Source organism: Crocuta crocuta, unplaced genomic scaffold, assembly GCF_008692635.1.
Source record: "Crocuta crocuta isolate KB4526 unplaced genomic scaffold, BGI_CrCroc_1.0 scaffold70, whole genome shotgun sequence".
Taxonomy (NCBI): Eukaryota; Metazoa; Chordata; class Mammalia; order Carnivora; family Hyaenidae; genus Crocuta; species Crocuta crocuta.
Genome location: NW_027528417.1, coordinates 14,670,909 through 14,695,519, shown reverse-complemented (window position 1 = coordinate 14,695,519; position 24,611 = coordinate 14,670,909). Strand labels below are relative to the sequence as shown.

General features: G+C 45.4%; 1 protein-coding gene across 1 annotated transcript in view; it reads left to right on the top strand.

Annotated features, from left to right (window-relative positions):
- The first annotated feature begins 9,209 nt into the window (after positions 1–9,209).
- RTP4 (receptor transporter protein 4) overlaps positions 9,210–24,611 on the top strand; it is a 37,246-nt gene continuing 21,844 nt past the window's right edge. The window contains exon 1 of the mRNA XM_077754399.1: positions 9,210–9,302. The gene's annotated coding sequence lies outside the window, so the exon portion shown is untranslated. The remainder of the gene's footprint in view (positions 9,303–24,611) is intronic.

The following is a 24,611-nucleotide window of genomic DNA, read 5'->3' as shown; positions in this document are numbered from 1 at the left end:
CTTGTGAACCTTGCTTGGTGCTAGAAAGCTCCAGGTATTCTGCCTGTGCACTGTACGGCTGCTCTACACATAAGTATCTTTGGGGTTCTTTGCTTCCTGAGGCCACTGACCCAGAAGTGACCTTGGGATGAGAGTCTCCATTTGGTCCTGGCTCTGCTCTTTCTCAACTGTGAGACTCTAGGCTTCAAATATAAAATGGGGATAATGACTTGTCTCTTTTTGCTTCGTAGTGTTCATTTATTCAACAAATATGGATTGAGCACCCGTTACGTGCCACTCTCTGCTCCGAGCAGTGGATTCTGTGGGTGAGACAGACATGATTTCTCTGTCTTGATGAAGCGAGCAGTCTAGGGCAGTTTGAGAATCAAATCTGAAAACGTATCTGAACACCTTTTGTTGACTCTGTAGTGCTGGGCAGCCACACATTCTTCCTACTCTCTCTGTCTCTATGTCTCTCTCTCTCTCAATGGTTTTGTGGCCCACTGTGGCAGAAGACCCAGACTTAGGCTCACAAATATTACAAAAATGGGGAAGTTCCAAACAAAGGTGATGGCTTTCAACTCCGGTCAATGGGAAATCACAAAGGGGCTGGCCGCACCTGTCTTCCTTCCTCCTTCTTAGTCTTTCTCCTGGAAGATAAATCAGTGGGATTGCGACCTCCATTATCTCAGCAAGCCACAAAGTCTATTGAAATTTGGGCAGACAGGGAAGGTCTTGCAGAGAATGGAGGTAGGACACTGCCATCCCAGCACCCCAGGGCACCCTGAGTTTCAAGTCCTTTGAGGGTTTCTCTCTCGGTTCCCACTGCCCTCACCGTATCTGATACAGGGCGCCTAACTTCATACCCTCCCCTACTCTGTGCCCTCGCCTCTTGCTCTAATCACTTCTTGTTTAGTGCAAATCATTTAGTATGGCACAGGGAAGGAATCTCGTGAAAAACTGAAAGGAAATAAAGAAAGAAAATACTGAGCTGTACAAAAGGAGACATGTTTATGGACAACGAGGTTTGGGGCAGAAACCAGCACCCACCTCCACCTGTGGGCCCCCAGCTGGCCTAACATCTTCCACGTGAATCTCCTTACCGACTCTGCCCCATCGTGTTTCCCAGTCACTCAGGCTTGGGGCCTATTCAGAGACAAACTCCAAAGAACCTGAAACTCTCCCTTTCCTTCACTCAAAACCTCCTCACTAGTTCAAGGTTTTGAAAGGCATTGAGGTCACAGCTGCATGATCCAAGGATTGCTTCCTATATCTGTGCCCTCTGGTTGTGTCTCTCAACCAGAGGAATTTTGGCTCAGCCGGGACCCTTACTTTGGAAAATGGAACACTAGCAAACTTGATGCAAGCAGAGGCTTTAAAAAATGCCTGATTTCCTTAACCTTAACTCAGATGTGCAGAAATAGCTGCACGAATATATAACAAATAAGCTAGGTTTTCCCTGAAGCGTTACTCAAAGGTTGGAAACAACCCAAAGGTTCCCATGCACTGATTTGAAGAGATCACCATGGTGTAGTATATAATGAAGAGCAGTGTATACAGCATAATAATGTTTTGTGTAAAAAAAATGGGAAACTAAGAATATACATTCATGTATGCTTGTGTCCTCATAGAAAACAGTGGAAAAATATATAAGAAATGAATAAGAAAGTGTTATCTGTGGCTAGGAGTGGGCTGGGAGAACAGGGCAGCCTGGAGACAGGAACTGGGAGTAAGATTTGTCACTCCTACCTTTTTACAATGTTGAATCCTGGTTTGATCAATTCCACTTCTGTGTTAAAATGCTATTAAAGAAAATACGAGGAAAAAAATTTTTAAATGGACCCAAAAATGCCTGATTTCTCACTTAGACCCCTGCCACTGCTCTGAGAACATGTTTGGGCTGGACTGCTAGACAGATGTGGCAGACATGTGACAGAGAGCCGACCAGAGAGTCCCCGAGCCAACCAGTCAGCTGAGCAGCCACAGACACATGCATGGACCCGGTCAGGGTTGGTCACGTAAGGCCAGGTCAGCAAGACCTGTAGGTGACCTGTAGATTTTGAAAAACAACAGAAAGGAAGATTTCGGGTGACTTGTTACTCAGCAGTTCCTAGCTGATACAACTGTTGCCCAGGCCATTATCATGTCTTTCTTAACATAGCTTAAGAAAGGTATTGGTAATTTAATGGTAATTCTTTGGAATTTAATGGTAGCTCATCTTCTGGCCTCCAGGCAACAACCCTCCCGTTCAGCCTCCACTCTGATGTCAGAATGATCCACTCGTGTTATATTGGACTGAACTGAATTATCCCCTGCAGAGGCCATGAGGATCATCTTATCCTTTCCACAGATGAGAAAACTGAGGCCTAGAGATGGAAATTGACTTACTCATGTCACAGAGATTCAGTGGCAGTCTCCTCTCCCCCTGTCATCCCTAAGACTGGAGTCTTAATCTCTGGGGGCTGTTTGAGGCTCTATGCCTGCCCTGGAAATCTGCTACATGATCAGAGTGGCCATTGCCATCTCCCACTCTAACGGGTCCATTCAGGGGCGCCTGGGTGGCTCAGTCAGTTAAGCATCCAACTTCGGCTCAGGTCATGATCTCACAGTTCATGGGTTCAGGCCCCACGTGGGGCTCTGTGCTGACAGCTAGCTCAGAGCCTGGAGTCTGCTTCAGATTCTGTGTCTCCCTCTCTCTCGGACCCTCCCCTCCTCACTATGTCTCTCTCTCTCTCAGAAATAAATAAAAAACATTAAAAAAAATTTAACAGGCCCATTCCCAGTAACAAAGGTCTACCCTACCTTTTCACTGAGGCACATTGGGAAAGTCTCCCCTCAAATGTCAAAGGTAATGAGTGTGTGATGGCCCTGTTCCAGTGACACCCCTGGGAAANGCTGTTGGGAGGTAAGCCTGGGCCCTGCTCAGTGTAGGAGGTGGGTCCTCTGTTCTGGGACTGCTGTCCCTAAGTCCCTACTCTTTTTTAATGATTCCACAGATATGATCGGTGAGGTACCTTTGCCAGATATTCTCCTATGGTTCTTCCCAGGCTTACAAACACACCCAGCTCAAAACTTTAATTCTATTTCATTTACTCCTTTAAGAAGGCAAATGTGACAGGAGGAGAGCGATATTATTCAAGGAACAACCTTGATGGCACCTTGACTTAGAAAGCAGTGAATCCTTGACTAGATGTGTAACCCGGTGCCTCTGAGCAAGCACTGCCCTTGACCCCGGGGCTGCATGCAGGCTCTCTCCTGGCTGTAACTGGACCCATTTTCCGTGACCTGGGCGCTGGCAACAGCAATGCTTTTATGTCACGTGTGCTCTCCCTGCAATGCCCCAAGCCTCCCAGGCAAAATGATTCTGAAAGCAACCAGTTCAAGGTTTCCATTCCATCTTACTGCTTCACATGGTTCTAAATTCCTACAATCGTAGGTTACGTAGACAAAGTACAGGAATATTAATGGGGGGGAGCTGGGAGACCTCGGACCCCCACTCCCCACTCTTTTCCCCTGTCCTCTCCAGCAAGGCCATCTTCCAGGCCAGGCTGGTCTCTGGGTGAGATGCTGTCAGTGGACAGGCTCATACCGGGCAATAGCAGAAACCCAATAGCCCAGGGGACTCCAGACTAGAACCCAGAGCAGCTCCTCACCCCGAGTCTTTACAGATGTAAAACATAATCCCTTTCCTTTCCCGAGGACCCTTTCAATCATTTGAACGTGCACCCCTCTTTCTGGACGGGCTTTCAAACCCCAGTGTGGTTTGCAGACGGGAGCTGCATGTAAGGGGTCTGAGTTCACTCAGGAAGGGGTGGAGAGGGGTGCCCATCCCTGAAGTCACACCTTTATTGAAGAATAAAGGAATGGAGCCATTCTGTTCTGTGGGAATTATTCAGGAAACCAGTTTTCCTGGACAGATGGAAGAAGTAGGGAATGCAGGAAACAATGACCAGGGGTTCTGGAGATGAGCCCTTCTCTGTTGTTTCTGAGAAAATTGAGGAACTTCGGTCTGTCCTGTTCTGAAGAAGACTCATGTGCAGTAGGTATGTACAAAACAGGCTACTCAACGCAACCCTGCCTCTGTCCCCAGCCCGGCCCACGCACATATCTGAGTGCACCGAGAGAGAGTCCCGGGCATCCCGTGAGCTGCTCTGAGGCCCCACCCTTCTAGGTGCTCGGCCCCCAAACTGTACTTCCACCCTGACTCTGTACACGCTCTCTTCAGAATTACAGCCGGGGTGGTCCTGTAAAACATAAGCTACATTAAACCAATTCCCTTGCAAACCCTTCCATCAAAACAAAACCAAATTAAAACCCATTTGTATTCTCTACTGATGGCTGGCATGTCTAGACGGCCCGTGCTCTGTTCACCAGCATTAAATACTATCAGCTCTTGGGTTTGGGTCTAATTCTCTTATTTCCTCTTAAAGGCTGACAAAAAAAAATCCTGAAAATGCGGGAACAGCAGAAATAGGCTAAGAATTCTTTGAGGTTATTAATTTTTATTTCCTGCTGGGTGAATCGGGCCCGAGATTCTCCCGAGAAGCTCAGAGCAGTGATTTCAGCAGGGCCCTGCCAGAGTAGGTCCAAGGATCCATCCAAGGCTGGCACAGGGGAGCCATTGGAGGAAAACCAAAAGAGCCCGTGCAAGTCAACTGGAAATAAATGAGGCTTGGATAAGTTTCATTACCCGGCATTCCCCCCGTTACCCAGTGTCTTTCCTTTAGGGGACTCTCTGCCAGCTAAGTTCCTCGATCTGCAGTCTACAAAATCTGATCTGAATAAAGGGAGGGAATATTGATGATGGCCAACAATTATTAAGCACTTACTTTGTGCCATACACTATTCTAAACCACTCATACTCAACCGTTCATTTATTTACTCATGCAACAAATATTCATTGGCATTTAATACATATATAAATAAACACAAAACAGAAAAATAAACCCTTGCCCTCCAGAGCTTACATTCTGGTACAGGGAGACAGAAAATATACAATAACTATAATGAACAGGTAAATTGTATTGTATATTAGGAATGATAGGCTAAGGGAAGGGAAAGGGAGTATTTGAGAGCAGGGATCAGGGTTTTTTAATTAAATTTTTTTTAATTTTTATTTTTAGAGAGAGGGAGCACAGGCAGGGAAACATGGGAGAGGGGTAGAGGGACAGAGGGAGAATCTTAAGCAGGCTCTATGCTAAGCGTGGAGCCCATCATGGGGCTTGATCCCACGACCCTGGAGATCATGACATGAGCTGAAACCAAGAGTCGGATGCTCAACTGACTGAGCCACCCAGGTGCCCCAAGGGATCAGTTTTATGTAGTTGGGCCAGATGGGCCTTACTGAGGAAGTGACACCTGAGTCGGGGCGGAGGTGGCAAGGAACCACAATCTATGTGGTTACCTGGGGGACCAATGCTCCAGGCAGAGGGAACAGCCAGGGCAAGGACTGCAGTGAGAATAACCCGGATGCTCTAGGACCAAGAAGGAGGCCGTGGCTTGAGAGGAGGTAGCAGGGATGAGATCAGAGATGTAGGGGGTTTGCAGAGGCCATGAAAGTCTTAGGGGGCAACTGTAAGGGCTTGGCTTCTTCTCTGACCAAGTAGGGAGCCACTGAAGGATTTGACTTAATGTGACTTATGTTTTACAGAATCTCCCTGACTGCTGTGTTGAGGACAGAGTGAAGCGTGCAAGGAAGAAGTAAGGAGGCCAGTCAGGTGGCTACTGTAATAATCTTCCGGGAGATGATGATGGATGAGCAGAGGGGAAGAAACAGGCTTAGATTCCAGATATATTTAAAATTAAAAAGAATTTAATGCTCAACTGATTGAGCCACCCAGGTGCCCCATGTTTATTCATTTTTGAGAGAAAACAGGAGTGGGGGGTGGGGCAGAAAGAGAGAGGGAGACACAGAATCTGAAGTTGGATCCTGGCTCTGGAGCCTGATGCAGGGCTCAAACTCACGAACTGAAAGATCATGACCTGAACCAAAGTCGGAGCCTTAACCGACTGAGCCACCCAGGTGCCCCAAGGTACCAGATATATTTTAAATGTACAGTAGAGTCAACAGAGCTTCTTGGATCTGTAGTCAGAAAGAGAGGAATTAAAAATGAATACCAGGTTTTGGCACTTAAAAGAACAAAGTTTCTTTTAGCCGAACTGGAGAGTGCTGGTGAACAAGCTTCTGGAGGAAGATCAGGAGTTCAGTTTGGGACATGTGGTGTTTACTGGAGTGAGCAGTTGGATTTGTGAGCCTGGAGTTTAGGGGAGAAAGCCAGCTGGAAGTATAGATTTAGGGGTCATTGGCACACAGGTGGTAATTAAACCCTTGAGCTTGGACAAACTCACCCAGAGAATGTGCATAGATAGAGGGTGGATTGAGGACCCTGGGGTCTCTCACATCCTGCGTCTGGGAGAAGAGGAGGAACTCACAAGAAGAATGAGAAGGAGCAGTCAGACAGGAAGGACAAAGCCAAAAGTGTGCTGTCCCAGAAGCTAAGGGAAGGGAGAGTGTCAAGGAGGCAGCAAGGATCTGCTGTGTCAAATGTCACTGGTGGTTCAGAGAAGACCAAGACCGAGAACCGGCCTTTGGGTTTAGCGATGTGGAAGTCATTGGTGACCCAGGCAAGAATGCTTCGTGCAGGTGGAATAAAGGGCATGCAAGCCTAGTGTAAGTATGTTTAAGGAAAAGTAGGAGAGGAATTGAACACAATGAGTACATCAACAAAAGAATAAGTAGAGAGGGGGAAATAAAGGCTATAGGAGAAAAAGAGGAATGCTGTTGGAACAATGTCTTTGGGTCATCTAAACAGGGTAAGAAGGCAGTCACTTTAGATCACTGAAGGGCCGGCTTTTTTTTTTTTTCATTTTATTTTATTTTATTTATGTATTTATTTATTTTACAAATAGTTTATTGTCAAATTAGTTTAGGGCCGGCTTTTGTCATAGTTTTCTAGGGCTGCCAGCACAAAGTACCACAGCACTCAACACTGGGTGGCTGAGACAATTGGAAATTTACTGTCTCACAGTCCCAGAGGCGAGAAATCCAAGGTCAAGGTGTTGGCAAGTTTGGCTCCCTCTGAGGTCTGTGATGTAGATTCTCTGCCAACCTAGTGGTATGCTGGCCCGATACCCTGTTCTCGCCTTCCTGTTCATGTGACATTCTTCCCGTGTGCACGGCTCTGCACCGGTCTCCCCACGTGTAAGGACTCCAGTAGTATTGAATCGGGGCCCCTCCTACTCCAGTGAGACCTCATCTTACTAACTACATTTGCAATGACCCTATTTCTAAATCATCTAAATTCTGAGATGCTGAGGGTTAAGATTTCAACATATACATTTTTAGAGGGCACACAACACATAATAACTTTATTTTTTTAACTTTTCATTTATTTATTTATTTTTAATTCTTTTAATATTTATTTATTTTTAAGAGAGAGAGAGAGAGAGAACATGAGCCAAGAAGGAGCAGAGAGAGAGGGAGACACACAATCTGAAGCAGGCTCCAGGCTCTGAGCTGTCAGCTCAGAGAGAGAGAGAGAGAGAGAACATGAGCCAAGAAGGAGCAGAGAGAGAGGGAGACACACAATCTGAAGCAGGCTCCAGGCTCTGAGCTGTCAGCCCAGAGCCCGACATGGGGCTAGAAACCCGGAGACCATGATCTGAGCCAAAGTCAGATGCTCAGCCGACTGAGCCACCCAGGCACCCCAACACATAAGATCTTTAGATAGGGATGGACAATGTATCTTTGGTAACAAGAGAGAAGGGAGAGTACTTGTTTGAAAATGCTGGCAGGTTTATAGATACATTTGTGAAAGTCTGTGGACCTGCTCTTCCGATTGCTTTAGTCTTTTCAGAAATGCGGAAAGCAAGGTCGTTCGCTGAGAGTGCTGGCAAAGGCAGATTGAGGAGAGGGATGTTGTGAAGTTGTTTCCCGCAGGGTGAGAGTGAGTGGCCTAAGGAAACACACAGCATGACAGCCGGCAGCTTTATGGGTGGGTCCTTGGTCCTGTATCTCAAGCGGGTGGTTTGTGTGGTGGTGAATTTTTCTCAAGCTCCCCTCAGCCGCACGGGGGCAGCAGAGAGTGTGGGGAGGGTTGTGATTGACTAGGGCTGCGGTTTTACAAAGCACATTTCTGCAGAGGAGGCAAGGGGGGAGGAGAAGCGAGTGGAGAGTAAGGAAGGAAGTTGGAATGCTAGACTGTGGAAGTAAAACTGGGTAAGAGGGAAGAGAGATACTGTGACTAAGCCAATTTTACAGATGAGGAAAGTGATGCATAGAGAAGTGAAGTACTTTTTTGGACTCCATCGGTGGCAGAATCAGAATCCAAACCCAGCTGTGCGGCACGGTCCCCATGCTCTTAGAGGTTTGACCAGAAAGGTGGGAAGAAAGAGGCGGGAGAGAGGAGGAGGCATCAGATCAGTGTGGGGGACTGTTCCTTCCACTGACTCAGCTCATAACCATTCGTAACCATAAGCAAGGAGTTCCTGATTCCTGTAACACGACCTGCTAAGACTCCAGTGGTTTCCTCCTCTTTGGAGAAGGAGCTTTCTTTTTTATTCCGACAGAGATATCTCTTTTATTTAGGACAGATATATGTTTCCCTACTAACGTCCTACCCTCACTTCTTTTCCTCTTTAAAGTCTATATATATAGTGTTTCATTGTTTCCAAAATACTTTTATATTCATTCAGTCTTCGTGTCTGCAACTACCCTACTATGGGAGTCACTGTTATTCCTGTCTTCAAGATAAGGGAATGAGGCTCAGCCTCATTTGGAATTCAAGAGGTGGACATTGCTGTGACCAATGTGACAATGGGCAGGAAGGAGAGCATCAGCAGGCAGAACTAGGGGTTGTCTGAGCTTCTTTTTTTTTTTTTTAATCTTTTTTTTAATGTTTTATTTATTTCTAGGAGAGAGAGAGAGAGAGACAGCGTGAGCAGGGGAGGGTCAGAGAGAGAGGGAGTCACAGACTGAAACAGGCTCCAGGCTCTGAGCTGGCAGTCAGCACAGAGCCCGACGCGGGGCTCGAACCCACGAACCGCGAGATCATGACCTAAGCGAAAGTCGGACGCTTAACTGACTAAGCCACCCAGGCGCCCCATGAGCTTCTTGAATGATATGGTAACTCCACCCAGGCTCGTGGTCAGTCTCAGGTTCCTCTAACCAGCAAACAAAACCAAAGCCTTTCTGGTTCAGAGGAAGCGCAGAGGGCTGGTGTGGACGAGGCCTGGCCAATGACCGGCTGACTGATGGATGGTTGACCTTCCACTTCTCCTCCCTGGGCCACAGTTCACAAATTACGGAGCTGATATTGCTAAGGGTAATTGTTTTATGAATGAATTATTTTTCTTTATACGATTTTGTGTTTTCTGTACTGTCCATAGTTTCTACAACGAGAATGTCTTAATTAACTTTAAAATGTTAATGTATTAGTTAACCTTTTAAAAAGTGAAAAAGAAGGAATTGAAGTAAATGGCTTCTGAGATCCATTCCAACTAAAAATATGATTTTGTTATTTTAAAAAAATTTTAGAGGGGGAGAGGGCAGAAGGAGAGACAGACAGAGAGAGAGAGAAAGAGAGAGAGAGAACATCTTTTTTTTAAAAATGTTTATTTATTTTTGAGACAGAGAGAGCTTGAGTGGGGGAGGGGCAGAAAGAGAAGGAGACACAGGACACAGAGTCTGAAACAGGCCTCAGGCTCTGAGCTATCAGCACAGAGCCCGATGTGCGCTCGAACCCACCAACCGTAAGATCATGACCTGAGCCGAAGTCGGATGCTTAACCGACTGAGCCACGCAGGGGCGCCGAGAGAGAGAGAGACCATCTTAAGCAGGCCCCACACCGAGTGGATCATGATCTGAGCCAAAATCAGGAGTTGAATGCTCAAACAGCTAAGCCACCCAGGTGCCCCTCAAAATATGATTTTAAAGAACGATTAGAGGNTAGGCGCGCCGAGAGAGAGAGAGAGAGAGAGAGAGAGACCATCTTAAGCAGGCTCCACATTGAGCCCCACATCGGGCTCCGCACAGATCATGCAGAATATGCTTGGATTCTCTCTCCCTTTCTCTATGACCCTCCCCCACGTGCACTCTCTCTCTCTGTCTCTCTCAAGAGAAATAAATAAACTTAAAATTTTTTTCTTCAAGAAAAAAAAGGAAAGATTAGAAACAGAGAAAATAAGTGTATGGCTTTTGGTGAGAGTAATGCATTCTGTGAACAGAATGTATTACTTTTTCTTAGTCACTCTCGAGTGCTCCCGCTTTACACACATCTTTATCTTTAAGTATGTATCTTAGATGCTTGTGTATACATAGAGAGAGCATATATCTATATAAATATGTGGATGTCTCTATATATTTGGTACAGATACAGATATAGAGAAAGATGAGACACATCCCCAGAGCCAGGAGAAGCAATATAGTGAAGTTCTGAAGGTCCTTCTGACTGTGATTTCAGTCCTGGCTTGGTCTTTATATTCCAAAAATGATATTTATGACCCCAGTGCTAATAAAGTTCAGAGAGGCCTATTTGCTCTTCATGTGAGCATCAGGAATATACTTCCCCAGGTCTAGATGTTCTCAAGACCCAGTGCTAGTGGTGTCCATCTTCTCCTTCCTTCAGCTGCTTGGCATGGGTGAGTGCCCTGAAAATGGGTAGTGCTTCTGGTGGTAGAGCCGCAAGGCAGGGTAGTCACTGTAACATCTAGGAGTAGCTGGCAGCCCGCATGTCCACAAGTGGCCGCAGGCATGACTCATTGCTTGAGGCACATCACAGGGCTAGAGTCAGATTTGGGTAAGGAAACAGCACTTAGGCGGCCTTAACAGCAGTCTCTAATAGAAATTGAGAAGATTACCAAGAATTGCTGACGATTTAAGGGAAACAAACATGATAGAAGAAAGGAATGAGAAAAACCAACAAACAGGAGAATTAGCACCCTAGGAGAGAGAAAATAGAATAAATAAAAATGGAGAAAATGTAACTAACAGTCACAGTTATGAAACAAGCATGGAATGTTCTGGAAAAGTACCAATTAGAGGGGCGCCTGGGTGGTTCAGTTGGTTAAGCGTCCAACTTTGCCTCAGGTCATGATCTCCTGATTGTGATTTTGAGCCCTGCGTAGGGCTCTGTGCTGACACCTCAGAGCCTGGAGCCTGCTTCAGATTCTGTGTCTCCCTCTCTCTCTGTCCCCCACCCCCCACACTCTGTCTCTAAAAGCTGAATCAACGTAAACATTTTTTTAAAGTATCAATTAGAGGAAGGAAAGGAAAATGCTTGTTGAAAAGGAAAAGTTAACAAATGAGGTCACAGAGCACAGAGCGAGCTGCGAGTTCCCACTGAGCAATTCCATCAGCTTTTAGAGCAGAAGCATCAACAGATAAAACATGGAGCTGAAGTTCCGATTCCTTGGAGGAAAGAGTGAGAAGTCCACTATCTCCATGATATAAGTTCAAGATGGAGAGAGTGGACAAAATGAATGAGAGAAAATCAGAGATTTCACTGAAGAAAACATCCCAGCACCAGAGAAAGATACATGTGTAGATTGAAAGAGCACATGAGGCTTCTGGGTAGAGTGGGGAGAAAAATCAGCCCTAAACACATCTTAGTGAAAGTTGGGGAAATGAGAAGGAACAAAAGCCAAACATAATCTAAAAGCTTTCAGAAAGAAAACAGATTTATCTACAAAGGAAAAGGAATCCGATCACCAGCAAGCTTTTGATTGCCAAGAATGGCTGCAAGAAATAATGGAATAATATTTCATGTTAAGAAAGAAAATGATGTTGAGCCTGAAATTCTATAATGACCCGAATGATCATTAAAATGTAAGGTCAAACTAAAAGCATTGTAGACATACAAAGTCTGTACAGCAAGTCTTACTACAAGCATTTCTGAAAGCTCTAGTCTAGCAAAAGGAAAAAAGAACACAAGAGACAATTATTGCAGACAGAAACATTCTTGAGTAAAGAAACAAAGACAATTTAAAAATAAAATCAGTCAGTGTTGACTATTAAGAAATTAATATTATGCTAGATTTCAAATCTATAATGATCCCTATGTATAATCTGGGGGAAGAGGAGGTTAACATTTTTGTTATAAATAGGAAAAGATATAGATACAGCTCAATTTTAGGCTATAGAAAAATAGATTCATTGTATTGTTTGGACTGCAGCCCTAAGTGTGAATTGTGTTCAGAGTTTGAAAGGAAGATCAGGAAGCTACATATCAAAGGGGGAAAAAAAGGCTCTGCCATCAGAATGGAAATAGCAGTCTTAGCTAACATCCCACTCACTGAATAACTCTTTAATTTCCCTTTAACACCTACTGGCTGATTGTTTAAAAGTCAGGATGGAGTGGTGGCTCGCAAGTTTACAATAGGATTGGCTAATAAGGTCAGTACCTCTAGGGTGGGACTCAGGCATCCCTGAGTTTGTAAAATTCCCCAGGTAATTCCAGCATGCAGCTGAGTTTGCAAAAAGGAAAAAGTCTCACTTCATGTGGAACTAGATGGCCAAGTGACAGTGGTGAAGTCCTTGCACCCTCGGACATTCATCTTATCCATCTCTGTGCCATAGGAGTCAACATGGATGTGGGCTATGGGTCCTGCCACGGCTGAGCAAATCTGATTCTATAAAGCCAGTTCAGAAAGAAGAAGATGTGTTTATTTCCTTTTAAAATGTATCACAGGGGACCCATCTGAGTACAGGGCTCATTCCCTCCTGGTCATCAGAGCTAGCACCCACATTGTTGCTCTGTCTGCACTGTTATAGCCAAACTTGACCTCCTTCTCATTAGGTTCATTAGGCAGCTGCCCACAGCCATAGTTTCTTGACTTAGAATAATGGTTAATGCTCTTGCTGAGCTCTGCTGCTGGTCCTAATGCCCAGCCTTGCCAAGCCTGAAATATTGTCTCCTCTCCTCTCTGCCTATTCAGGACATACTCAGCTTATCTAGGAAGACACTGTTTGTTTGTTTGTTTCCTCTCAATTGACTATCTTGGCCCCGATGTACATGTCTACCTCCTTTTTGTCATTTATTTTTAACATCTTCCTGTGGTTTATCTATACCATGGAATACTACATGGCAATGAGAAAGAATGCAATCTGGCCATGTATAGCAACATGGATGGACCTTGAGGGTGTTATGCTGAGCGAAATAAGTCAGGCAGAGAAGGACAAATACCATATGTTTGCACGTATAGGAGGATTAGGAGGAACTTGACAGAGGAACAAGGGGGAGAAGAAGGGGGGAAATGGTGGGGGAGAGGGAGAGAGGCAAACCATGAGAGACTCTTGAATGCTGACAAAAACTGAGGACTGATGGATGTGGGGGGGAGGGGGGATGGGCATGGAGGAGGGCACTTGTGGGGATGAGCACTGAGTGTTATGTGGAAACTAATTTGACAATAAACTATTAGAAAAAAAAGAAAACTCACTTAACTCTCTAAAAAAATTAATTAATTAAAAAAATATTTTTAACATCTTCCAAATGCTTGTTTGATTCCAAGTCCAATATTATGAGGAGGCATTTAAGCCTGCAGTCTTTGTTCTTCTTTCTTTCCTTCTTTCTTTCTTTCTTTCTTTCTTTCTCTTTTCATTTTAAGTAGTCTCTGTGACCAGCTTGGGGCTTGAACTCACAACCCTCAGATCAAAAACTGCATACTCTATTGACTGAGCCAGCCAGGCTCTCCAAGTCTGTAGTCTTTGAATGCATTCTCAGTATAACCACCAGAGTGTATGTTAGTCTCCTGCATATCTTTTCCTCTTTTTGACATGGTGAAATCCAAATGCCTTTGTGTGGCAACCATGCACTCATCAACCTAGCACTCATCAGCCTCATGGAACACCACTTTCTCTGCCTTCTGGTTAAATCCATTTTCCAGTCATGCCTCCAGGGCTCCATGCCTTTACTGCTGGGAGAATATGCTACCCACACAGCCTCTCCTCTAACCTTCTCTGTGAAGCACTCTTGGAGGCCGCAGTCAGAAGTGAGTTCACCTGCCTCCATGCTCCGATACTACAATGGAAGTCATCGCTGTGTGTTACAAGTACATTTCTCACGTGTCAGTTTCCCTTGCTAGACCACAAGGAACTAGAAAACAGTACTGATCTCTGTCTTCACCCGCGACTATCACAATGCCTAATGTGATACTTATGTGACAATAAATACTTACCAGATGAATGAAACAATCAATGAGAGAAATAATTTCAAGATCCTAAAAAGGTCAAGCCAAAAAGAAAAAATCTGGAGCTTGGTCAAAAATCAGGCTTAACAGGAGAGTGCCTTAAAATGCTTATTCCCAGCCTTCGGTACATAAACGTTTTGATTCAGTGAGAGGAAGACAAGACCTGGCAATCTGCATTTTCAAAAGCCTCCGTATCTGAGTCTGATTTGTCAGATCTGGGGACTTGCCGTAGCCTTGGGGATTTTCCCTGGGAGAATGTGTGCTTTTGCCGTTCTTCCAGTATGTGGAGTCCTGAGCCACAGGGCTGGTCTGTTTGGCCTCTCCCTTCCCAGGAGGGTCCAAGAGGCCAGCTGCCCTTCCAGTATGCTCCCCTCCAATGAAGAAGAGTGTTTCCAGCCTAAAGCATTCTATGGGCTGTGGCCCAAGCAAGGCAGACCTGGGCCCACACAGACCTGCACGCCATGGAACCCACCCCCGACAGCTGATTTGCATTTTGGCTAACTTCTAATCCAAGAGGATCCGAGGAAAATAGAGCAACACCTTTCTCTCTGGGTCCTGTCATCTTTTTACTTTCTGATGGGATTGACAGCTTGGGTGTGAGCAGTTGGCTTTTCAGCCACCGTGCTCCTCTAAATGAATATTGATGCTGTGTTACCTTTAATTAATATTCATTGTAATAAAGGCATTACACTCATTCACTTTTAATTATATCCTTCTTGCATAAACTGGGTTTTAATAACAGATATTCCAGGGTGGAAAAAACCAGCTGCCTGTCCCCAGCCTCGTCTGGTGCCAGGAAAGCCGCCTCTGTGTTTGATAAAGGCGGTTTCGGTTTGTTTACTCGGTGCAGTGGGAAGAGCTGTGGGCAGTTCTAGCGCCAGCCCCACCGCAGCTACTGTGGGTTCTTGGGCTAATTCCTTCCAGCCTGGGCTTCGCCCTCACATCTGAAATGCAGTCGGACCAGATAGGTCATTCTCATCTGTGGCTGGATATTGGGATCACCAGGGGCAATTAGTGAACAATGCCAAAGCCCAGACCATATTCCAGATGAACTAAAACAAAGTCTCCGTGGACCGGGTGCAGGCACCGGTACTTTTGAGAAGATTCTCAGATGGAATTCTTTTGAATGTCGAGAATTTCAGGGTTGATAACTGCTGATGTGGAAATCCTCCTCACCAGTCTCCTGGTTGCTCATGGCTCCTCCTGCACAGAGCCCAGAAGGACGCTCAGCTCTGCCCGGATTCTCCCTGGTGCTGGGGACTCACATCCTGGAATTCGCTTAGTCGTGTTCCCTAGGAGTGGAGAAGAGGGAATCATATTCACCAGATACCTGCTCTGTGCCAGGCACATCTAGTGTCTCGTCTATCAGTCATCAGACACCTGTCTCATGTCTACCGTATGGCAGGCATGGGGGATTTAATGTTGGCGAGCAAGGAACCTTATGATCTCGTAGAGGAGAGAGGCTTTAAGCTGACAATTAGCAATTAATTATATGAATTTAAAGACCTGCAAAGTAAAAGTAGAGTTTATCAGGGCACATAACACAGATGCAGGGGAATGTTGATAAGGGAAACCTGCCTGATGAAGGGACATCTAAGATCTAAGGCCTGAGGACAAGCAGGACTTAGTTCACTTAATAGGTGGGGAGGAGCATCTGGGTCAGAGATCATGGCCTCACAAGGCAGATGCTGTCGTTCCTGTTTTACAGATTGGCCAGCTGCAGTCCAGCGCTTCTCCTGAGGTCAAAGCAACCACCTTAGTTCTACCTTCTTGGCGGGAGGGGAATTCGAAACCACTGAAAGCATGTGTTGGGGCCGAACTGGTCAAAATGACCTTGGCTGCAGCTGGACACAGTAGGAATCTGGTTGGAGCGGGGATGGAGCGGGAAGTGCAGGTAGGAAATGCCACCTGCTTGGTTGTGTGGCAGACTGCGCATAGTCCGGGAACACATCACACAGTTCACCCGAATCTCGGATGAGAGTAGCACTCTTGGTAAGGCAGACAGGGACGCGTGGCCTGCCAAGAAGGGTCCAACAGCAAGGCATATTTGGATGATGCCAGTAGTGGGTTTCCTCCCGTTATCCTGGAGTTCGGAGGTGGGGTACCAGACTCTGAGAGACACAAGACAGTGCCCTGCCGATCCAGATTAGACAAGCCTGGCCATGCAGCTTCCTCGGGGGCACAAGGTAACACCACATCTTGACAGCTGGCCAGGGCTCAGAGGCGGTGGTCAAAGCCAGTGTAGCGCCAACAGACTTGATAGCTGTAGCCAGAGCTTGGGCCCGTGGGATCCGTGTGGGAGGCTGTGGGCAGGCTTACCTGAGGGTGGGAATCAAGTAGTTCAAGGTGTGGAAGGAGCAGGTATACAGAGGGGGCAGGCAGGTGGGGCTTGACAGTCCATTGCAGTGGTCCTCAGTGGCTATGAGATTCTAATAGCTCCTTAGAATTACCTTCAATATGTCTGGGGTAGAGTGTGGGCACCTGCATTTTTAAGAATCTCCATAGGCAACTCTAGTGTACATAAGAATCGCTGATGTAGGCCAATCCCTTCAGTTTTTCAGATGAAGAAACCGAGGCCTAGAGAAAAGTGACTTGCCCAAGGTCATATATAATACTAGCAGAGATAAGATTTAAACCCTGGTTTCTTCATCCCCAGGCCGAAGTACCTAAGTGTTCAAGTTAGTAATTAACATCAACAGCAGGAACAACCGCTCCTTAAGTGCATACCACTAGGCCTCTGATATCATCTGATCCTCACAATCAGGGGCCATTTATGCCCCAGGTATCAGATCAGCAAACAGAAGCTGTGTGAAAGTGAAACAATTTACTTGCTCAAGGCCATGTGGCTGGGCTGGGACAAGAACATCTTCTTTCCTACTCCTGAGATCTTTCTCCAGCGTCAGATTATAAAAGCAGGCTTTTTTCCCAAGAGGCAAGACCTGACCCTTCTCAACCTGGACAGTCTAATGGCCCCCAATCCATTTCCTGTACATGTCGCCAACAAGCCCTTAATGGAGTGACGCAATAAGGGCCAAAGGGGAGCCTGGTAATTAGTGGCCTGGAGGCATAAGTGGCATTTGGACAACTGGACAGCTGGCTGCAGTGCATCTGGCACCCCAAGGGTTCCAGCAACCGGAGCTCAAGTGCCAAGTACATCAAACTCCAGTGTCACCAAGGTCTGAGCTCAGCTGCTGCCTTAGCATTTGCAGAACATCCCGCCCACAGTCTGCCCTTCGCATCCTCTGTTGGCCATTTTCAGGAGCAGATGAGCTGAGGTTACATGCAGCTGATCCCAGACCTGCTGGTTAATTATCTTGGCCTGTAATTAGTGTTTCTTATTCCTCGCCCCCTGCCAACTTCCGCAGTTAATGTATCATTTCTCTCCCGGCAGATTCTCCTGGGGGAGGGCGCCGAGGCCACGGAATGAAAATTTCCGGTAGTGGCAGCCTTTTGGAGTTGTTCTGTCTGCTGACTCTGCCATCACCCCTGGCATCATCCCTGATCCCTTTCTCTACCTCACTGTCTGTATCAGCCACCAAGTCTTCCGGTCTCTCCTGAATGTTTCCAGACCGTGTCTCTACCTCCCCATCTTTGTGCGCTCTGATCTGCTCAGGCTTCGCCAGCTCTCGGTTGGACTTCTGCGGTATTTTCTTAATGGGCTTCCTGCCCGGGTCCGGCAAATATCTCCTATACGATAAAGGGAGAATAATCTTTCTAAATTGTCCATCGGGCTGTGTCACTTTCCGTCTAAAGCACAACCTTTTCAGTGTGGCATGCAATGCCCTGTGCAGTATGCTCCATTTTTCAACTCCTTCTTTCACATGGTTTTCTCACTTCACTAATTCAGAACTGCCGTAATTCTCTCCTCCTTCCTTTGCACATCCCAACATACATGGATGTGTGTGCACACGCCCACACATGCCGGCACCATCCATCCATGCTGCTCCGTTACCAGCGGGACACAAGATGGGGCAGGAAGGGGTCCTCCCTAAGGACCATCACAAGGAAAGGGAGAAAAGACTCTATGTGGCCTGGGGAAATAGGACTAGAAACCAGAAGTTCCTTTTAATGTACAGAATAAGTATTCGGCCGCTGACATTGTGTGAACGCAGGGTGGGCAGCCCCAGGAAATAGTGAAGGTGCCACTTGCAGGATTCAGAAAGAGGCTATCCGTCCAGGATGCTGTAGGCGCAGTTCCTCCTCTCAGCACAGTCTGGGAGTCTCTGGCCTTCGGATGGCATTCTGATTCCAAGATTCTGTTAATTTCTGATATGAAATCCACATGAAGTTTTGCTGTTTCCACAGAGATTTCTCTGTTTGGGAAAACCTCTTGCTTCTCTGCACATCTGTGCCCGATTCCCTAGAGGCACATACACACATGGTCTGCAGATGTCCCCAACATGGACGATCTCTACGAGGTGCAGGGAACTTCACCATACGTTGCCTCACATGGCTTCGGATATCTAGCAGAAGCACATCTTACACTCATGCAACATGCAAGCTCGAGGGAGAAAGAGAGCAGGAAAGAGTCATTCGAATAATGTGCGCACACCACCTAGCCTCCCACTTGATACACGGGACCCCATGCCAGGAGGAGTGTGGGGGCAGGCGAGAGTCTGCCAGTCCCTCACTGCCATCTCCTTCCCTGAGTGCTGCTTTGGGATGTAAGATCCTCGATGATGTGGCTAGAACACAAGCTACCTCTTCTTCTTCTTCTTTTTTTAATATTTTTATTTATTTCTAGGAGAGAGAGAGAGAGAGACAGCGTGAGCAGGGGAGGGTCAGAGAGAGAGGGAGACACAGACTCTGAAACAGGCTCCAGGCTCTGAGCTGGCAGCCAGCACAGAGCCCGACGCGGGGCTCGAACCCACGAACCGCGAGATCATGACCTAAGCGAAAGTCGGACGCTTAACCGACTAAGCCACCCAGGCGCCCCACAAGCTACTTCTTCTAAAGCATCACCAAGAAGCAGTTATCAGTTCCAACCTGGAAAGGCAGCTGATGGCGTTGGACTCAATGAGCAACATTACGTCAGGTCCCGTTGTGAGGCTTCCCGAGGGAATTTAGAGGGAAATTTGGGTGCAGTTTGATTTTCCCTCAGATGCCAACTTGAGAGGCTATTCAGGTAGAGCTCCGCTACGTAAGGCCTATCACAGCTCCCAGTGCAGACCACCGGACTTCTCTGGTCCTCCACAGAACCCTGAGGAGGCATGGTGCTGGGCACCCAGAGTCTCAGGAGTTAGTGATGAGTAATTGTTTAGAAGACAAGCTACTTTAGTCTTTCAGGATTATGTGGTAGAAAGAACATTACTTTAATGGTTTTGTGATTTTAGGTAAATCTCTTTCTCTCCCAGGCTCAGTCTCTTTATCTGTGAGTTGAGGGTAGGGAAGGGAGAAGGGAATACATGATCTCTGTTCTTTCTTCCAATGTGAATGTACTAGAATGCTCTGATTTCTCTATTTCAGAAGCCAACAAACTTTTTCTGTAAGTGGCCAGATAGTTAAGAGTCTGCATACCACACAGTCTCTGTAGCATCTACTCCCCATCATCATCATTATTGTCATCATGATTATTGCATGGGAGTAGCAATAAATTGATGAGCTTGGTGTTGTTTCAATGAGATGTTATTTATAAAAACAGGTGGCAAGCTCAATTTGGTTCGCTGACCCCTGGTTTGTTGATTCTTGTTCTAGTCTATTCTATTTTCCACACGATAGGACTGTCTTCTTCAGTCTGAAGTAAGTGGTGGGACTCTATTCTATTCCACTAAGTTGACTATTTCATGAAGGGACTTCACCTCTGTCTGAGTCAAATGTTTCCAGCTTACAGTAAGCTTTTCCTTAAATCATCTCTGAGTTCTCTTGAATTCATGGTAAAGTAATGGGAGTTAATCATTTTCACTCTGTCAAGTCTAGGTTTTCAAGATTTCTCAAACCCCTGTGATGACTGGAAAATTTAGTGATTACCAGAGTTATTGAATCTTTCCAATAATAAGATCTAGAGAGAATACCTCCAGAGCTAGACACTTTGATCTTAACTTGGCATTATCCTCATGATCTAGCATCAGTGGCATATATACGTATTTGCCCTTCCTATAACCATCACCAGCTACTGTATCAATTTTATCACTTCTAAGCTGGGTGACTTCAAAGAAGTTAATCTCTCTGTGCCTCAGTTTCTTAATTGAAATGAAATAATTTGTTGAAAGAGCTTTGCACAGCTCCTGGCATACAGTAAGCACTTGACAGATGTCCTGTGAATAATCTCCATACTTACCTGTCTCTGGGCCTTACTTGTCTTCACCCTTGCACATCTGTGTTCTTCCCATTCTTCAAGATCGAGCTCAAATATTAACTGGCCAGAAAATGTTTCTTCATCTTCCTGGTGAGAAATAACCTTCCCCCGTCCCACTAAACCCCGTTAACTGAAACTCCTACGTCTACTCATCAGAGATATTTTCTCCCTTGTCAGGGTGTGTTGGCACCTGTTAGCATAACATCTCAGGGCAGAAGACTTCACTAGTTCTTCTCTGGATTCTCTCCGTGGTGCTGAGCCCAGTGCCTGAGCACACAAAGGATTCTTTGTTAGTGTTGGTCGAATTCATGAATCAAGTAAATGATGAACAGCCTCACTAGCCAGGTTCAACTTTCCCTTTCATCTTGCATTCTGTACTGTGTTTTGTGAGGATGGGGTCTCCTGTCAGTTGCCAGTAGAAATCTAGCAAGGCTCATTAGTTTTCAGAATCTATTGGATACGATAACTGACAGAGATGTGATTCTTACTCAGGCTATTTGAGTTGGGTGGATGGGTTTTCTTGATAACTTGCAGCTAAGAACTCATCCATTTATACCACAGCTAGGCACAGACTGGAGGCTTGGAATATGGGCCTAGGAGACAGCAGGAGCAGCTGGGCTTGAAGCCTAAGGCTCAAGAGAGAATTTGTCCAATTTTGCTAATTAAGTCTGGGGCCCCTCTTTCCCTCAGCCTGTCAGGATGATGACAGTGGGCTGCAACTAGCTATTTTACTAGAGAATTCCCATTGTAATATTTTTCCTTGTCATTAGTGAAAGAGAGGTCTGTGTGCATTAGCCACATATTGAGGCCATACTTTACCCCAATTTAGAATATATATTTGTTCCTGCTTGACTTCCAATTTACGGAGTGTAGTTTAACTTCAGGGAAATTTTGGTCCCCAATCCTATGATACTTCCAAGTGCTGCATGAATTACAGACTTTTAGAAAATTGAAAAGGGACTTGGAGATCAACGACTCTAATGTCCAATGCATCCATCTCCCCCAGTGTCTCGAAGAGAGGGCTGTGCGACTTGCTCATGAATGCGCCCAGTGACAGGGAGTTTTATTGCTGTGTGACAGCCCATTTCTTTCTCATTGTAACTCCAGTTCCTATTGATATTAATAGTAACATCAGCTTGCATTTTTATAATGAGATACTTGCAAGAAAGTATCTATAGCGATCTGCTTGCAAGAAAGTATCTTCCCATTCCTAATGTTTGATGTTCACAAGGTGGTTGGGAAGAGGCATAGGCACATTCTGTCAGCAATCTTCACTGATGATGGACACAAGCCTGGCTCGGTGCAAGCAGTGAACCTTGCGCGGGTCTCCGACTTCACATGTGAGGTGATTGCCACCGTGCCATGGGGTCTCTTTTTTAAAAATAAGGGTTATTTTCCTCTTCCAAACGATAAACAGTGGAGTATATTTTCTCAAAGTGCAGAGGGGAAAGAAAACACTCTATGTTTTGAACTCAGGGGCTGTCTCAGTGCTCCTTTGAGATGGCTTAACCACGTGGCCAGAGTTCAGGGAAGAAAGGAAGCCTGGAAGAGGTCCCACCTGCCCTGCGGGGCACTTCAGTTACCATGGAGATGATTCAAGCAATCACCTGGGGTCTGCCTGCAGCAGGTGATGGTTTGCGGCTCAGAGAGCCTGGGGCAAAGCCCAGGAGCAGCTGGCCTTGAAGTCAGTGCAGCCTTTTCAGCCCCAGGACAGGCTCGGCCCCTGCTGACACCAGCTGTCCTGGGTGGGCCAGGCCCGCTGAGGGGCGCTGCTCTTTCGCGGTGTCCTCTTTTCCCTCTCATGAGCCTGGATAAGCTCATGAACCCAGTGGCCTTCCTCTTCCTTAATTCAGGAATCCTAGCCGGTCTACCTGTTGCTATGGACCTACCTGGAGACGGTCTAGAGCCTTTCAAGGCCTCAACAGCCCAGCCTTAATCGTGTTGAGGGAACTTACAGTGGCTGATGGTGCTGACAAGTCTAAGCCATGTTCGTGAGAATGAAAATTAATAATAATAATAAATAATAATAATAATGCTAGACATTTGAGAGAATGAGAAGCCTGACAGGAAAGCTATAACATTGACAGATAAAAATAAAACAGAACACGGGGCACCTGGGTGGCTCAGTTGGTTAAGCATCCAACTTCAGCTCAGGTCATGATCTCACAGTCTGTGGGTTCGAGCCCTGCGTCGGGCTCTGTGCTGACAGCTCAGAGCCTGGAGCCTGCTTCAGATTCTGTGTCTCCCTCTCTCTCTCTGCCCCTCCCCCACTCACATTCTGTCTCTCTCTCTCTCTCTCAAAAAATAAATAAACATTTAAAAAAAAATAAAAAATAAAACAGAACCCATTTAAATAGGCTGGAGGAAAGAAAGAGCAAGAAAGAGAACCCTTTGATACAAATTGTCAGTGAGATTCAAGAAGACGTTACAAAAGAGAAATAATAAGAAATAGCAACAACAAAGAACCCTCAAAAGTTAGGAAAGATCATTTAAAAAAACAATTTCTAAAATTGAAACGTTCCACAGAAGCAGTGAAAATATATGCAGGGACTGAAAACCGGCTTATTAATCTAAGAAATAAATTTAAAAATATAGTCCAGAATATAGACCAAAAAAGACAAATCAATTAAAATTTTTAATGCAAATAAAAGAGAAATGGAAGATGGACTCAGGAAGTATAATTGACAAAGACAAACAGCTCCAGAAGAGGAAAAGCAGAAAATGGAGAAACAATAATAGTTAAACATTGTAGTTTCTTGGAACTGAAGAAAGAGAAAGGCTTTTCGATAAAAATTCACATGATTATAGATGTGATTAACAAAATAATACAAACAAACATTTTGTGGTGAAGTTTTAATTTCCAGAAATAAAAAGTACATTTTACAAGTTCTTAAAAGGAAAGAACGGGGGCGCCGGGGTGGCTCAGTCAGTTAAGTGTCCAACTTTGGCTCAGGTCATGATCTCGTGGTTTGTGAGTTCAAGCCCCATGTCGGGCTCTGTGCTGACAGCTCAGAGCCTGAAACCTGCTTCCAATTTTGTGTCTCCCCCTTTCTCTGCCCTTCCCATCCTCATACTCTGTCTCTTTCTGTCTCTCAATAATAAATGTTAAAAAATTAAATATAAAATAAAAATAAAAAGAGAGAACAGATTACTGAGAAGGGGAAAGAATGATTTTGACACTCATGTCTTATCCGCAGCAGCGGAGGCTGGTAGATTTGGGAAATATTTAAAGAGGATCAGTGGAGAAGCAGAACTGTGATTCCTTTGGTCCCCCAGCCAAGAGCTGCAAGGGCTCAAAAGAATATGCACCTGTGAGCATCTCACAAAGGACTTGAAGAACTATGCCTTCTAGATTAAAATTTAATCAGGAATAAGAGTTGAGATTGGGGAAAATGAAATATACAAGAAAAAATACTACTTTTCAATGAATCCAGAAAAATCTCATTTTAAAATGTAATTCAAGTTTCTTAAAATAGAAGAAATTAATATTTTAACAACTCGAACTAAAAATTCCAACTCTGTTAACAGGAAAAAGGAAGATAGAGTGAGGGAAGGCACACTAATGATCTCTTCTTGAGGAAATATAAGCACGGTTAGTAAAAGATCTATAGCTGGAGAGGTTAAAAAAAGCAATCCCTAGGAATCTGATTTTGAATAAATGAAGAAAATAAAACTATAAAGCATTAGGAATGAGAAGAGTATAACCACCTGAAGAATCTAAATGAAATGCAGAATTCTTCAGAAAAGTTGCAATAACCAAACTTGACTCCAGACAGGGCTCTCTGGCCCTCCTCACGTTGCATATATGGGTACAGGGGTATCTGTGGGAGGGGCCTCTGTGCCAATAGCTTCCAGTGATTGCGCATCTCAGTTCAGGAGGACCCCCCGTTTTGGCTGCAGAGCCCACCATGTTCTTTGGGCCATTTCTACCAGTACTGTAAGGGCTACTATATTTTCATTCCCTTCAAGGTCCAATGTCTATTTTTCAATGTAATCTGGAAGTGGAAGGAGATGAGGATAATTAGCTTTCTAGCATATTCCAGAATATAAACAGAAGAAAAACTTCCCAAAAATTTTTATGAGACTAGCATAGACCCCACAGCAAAGCTTGATAGAGAACACACACACACACACACACACACACACACACACG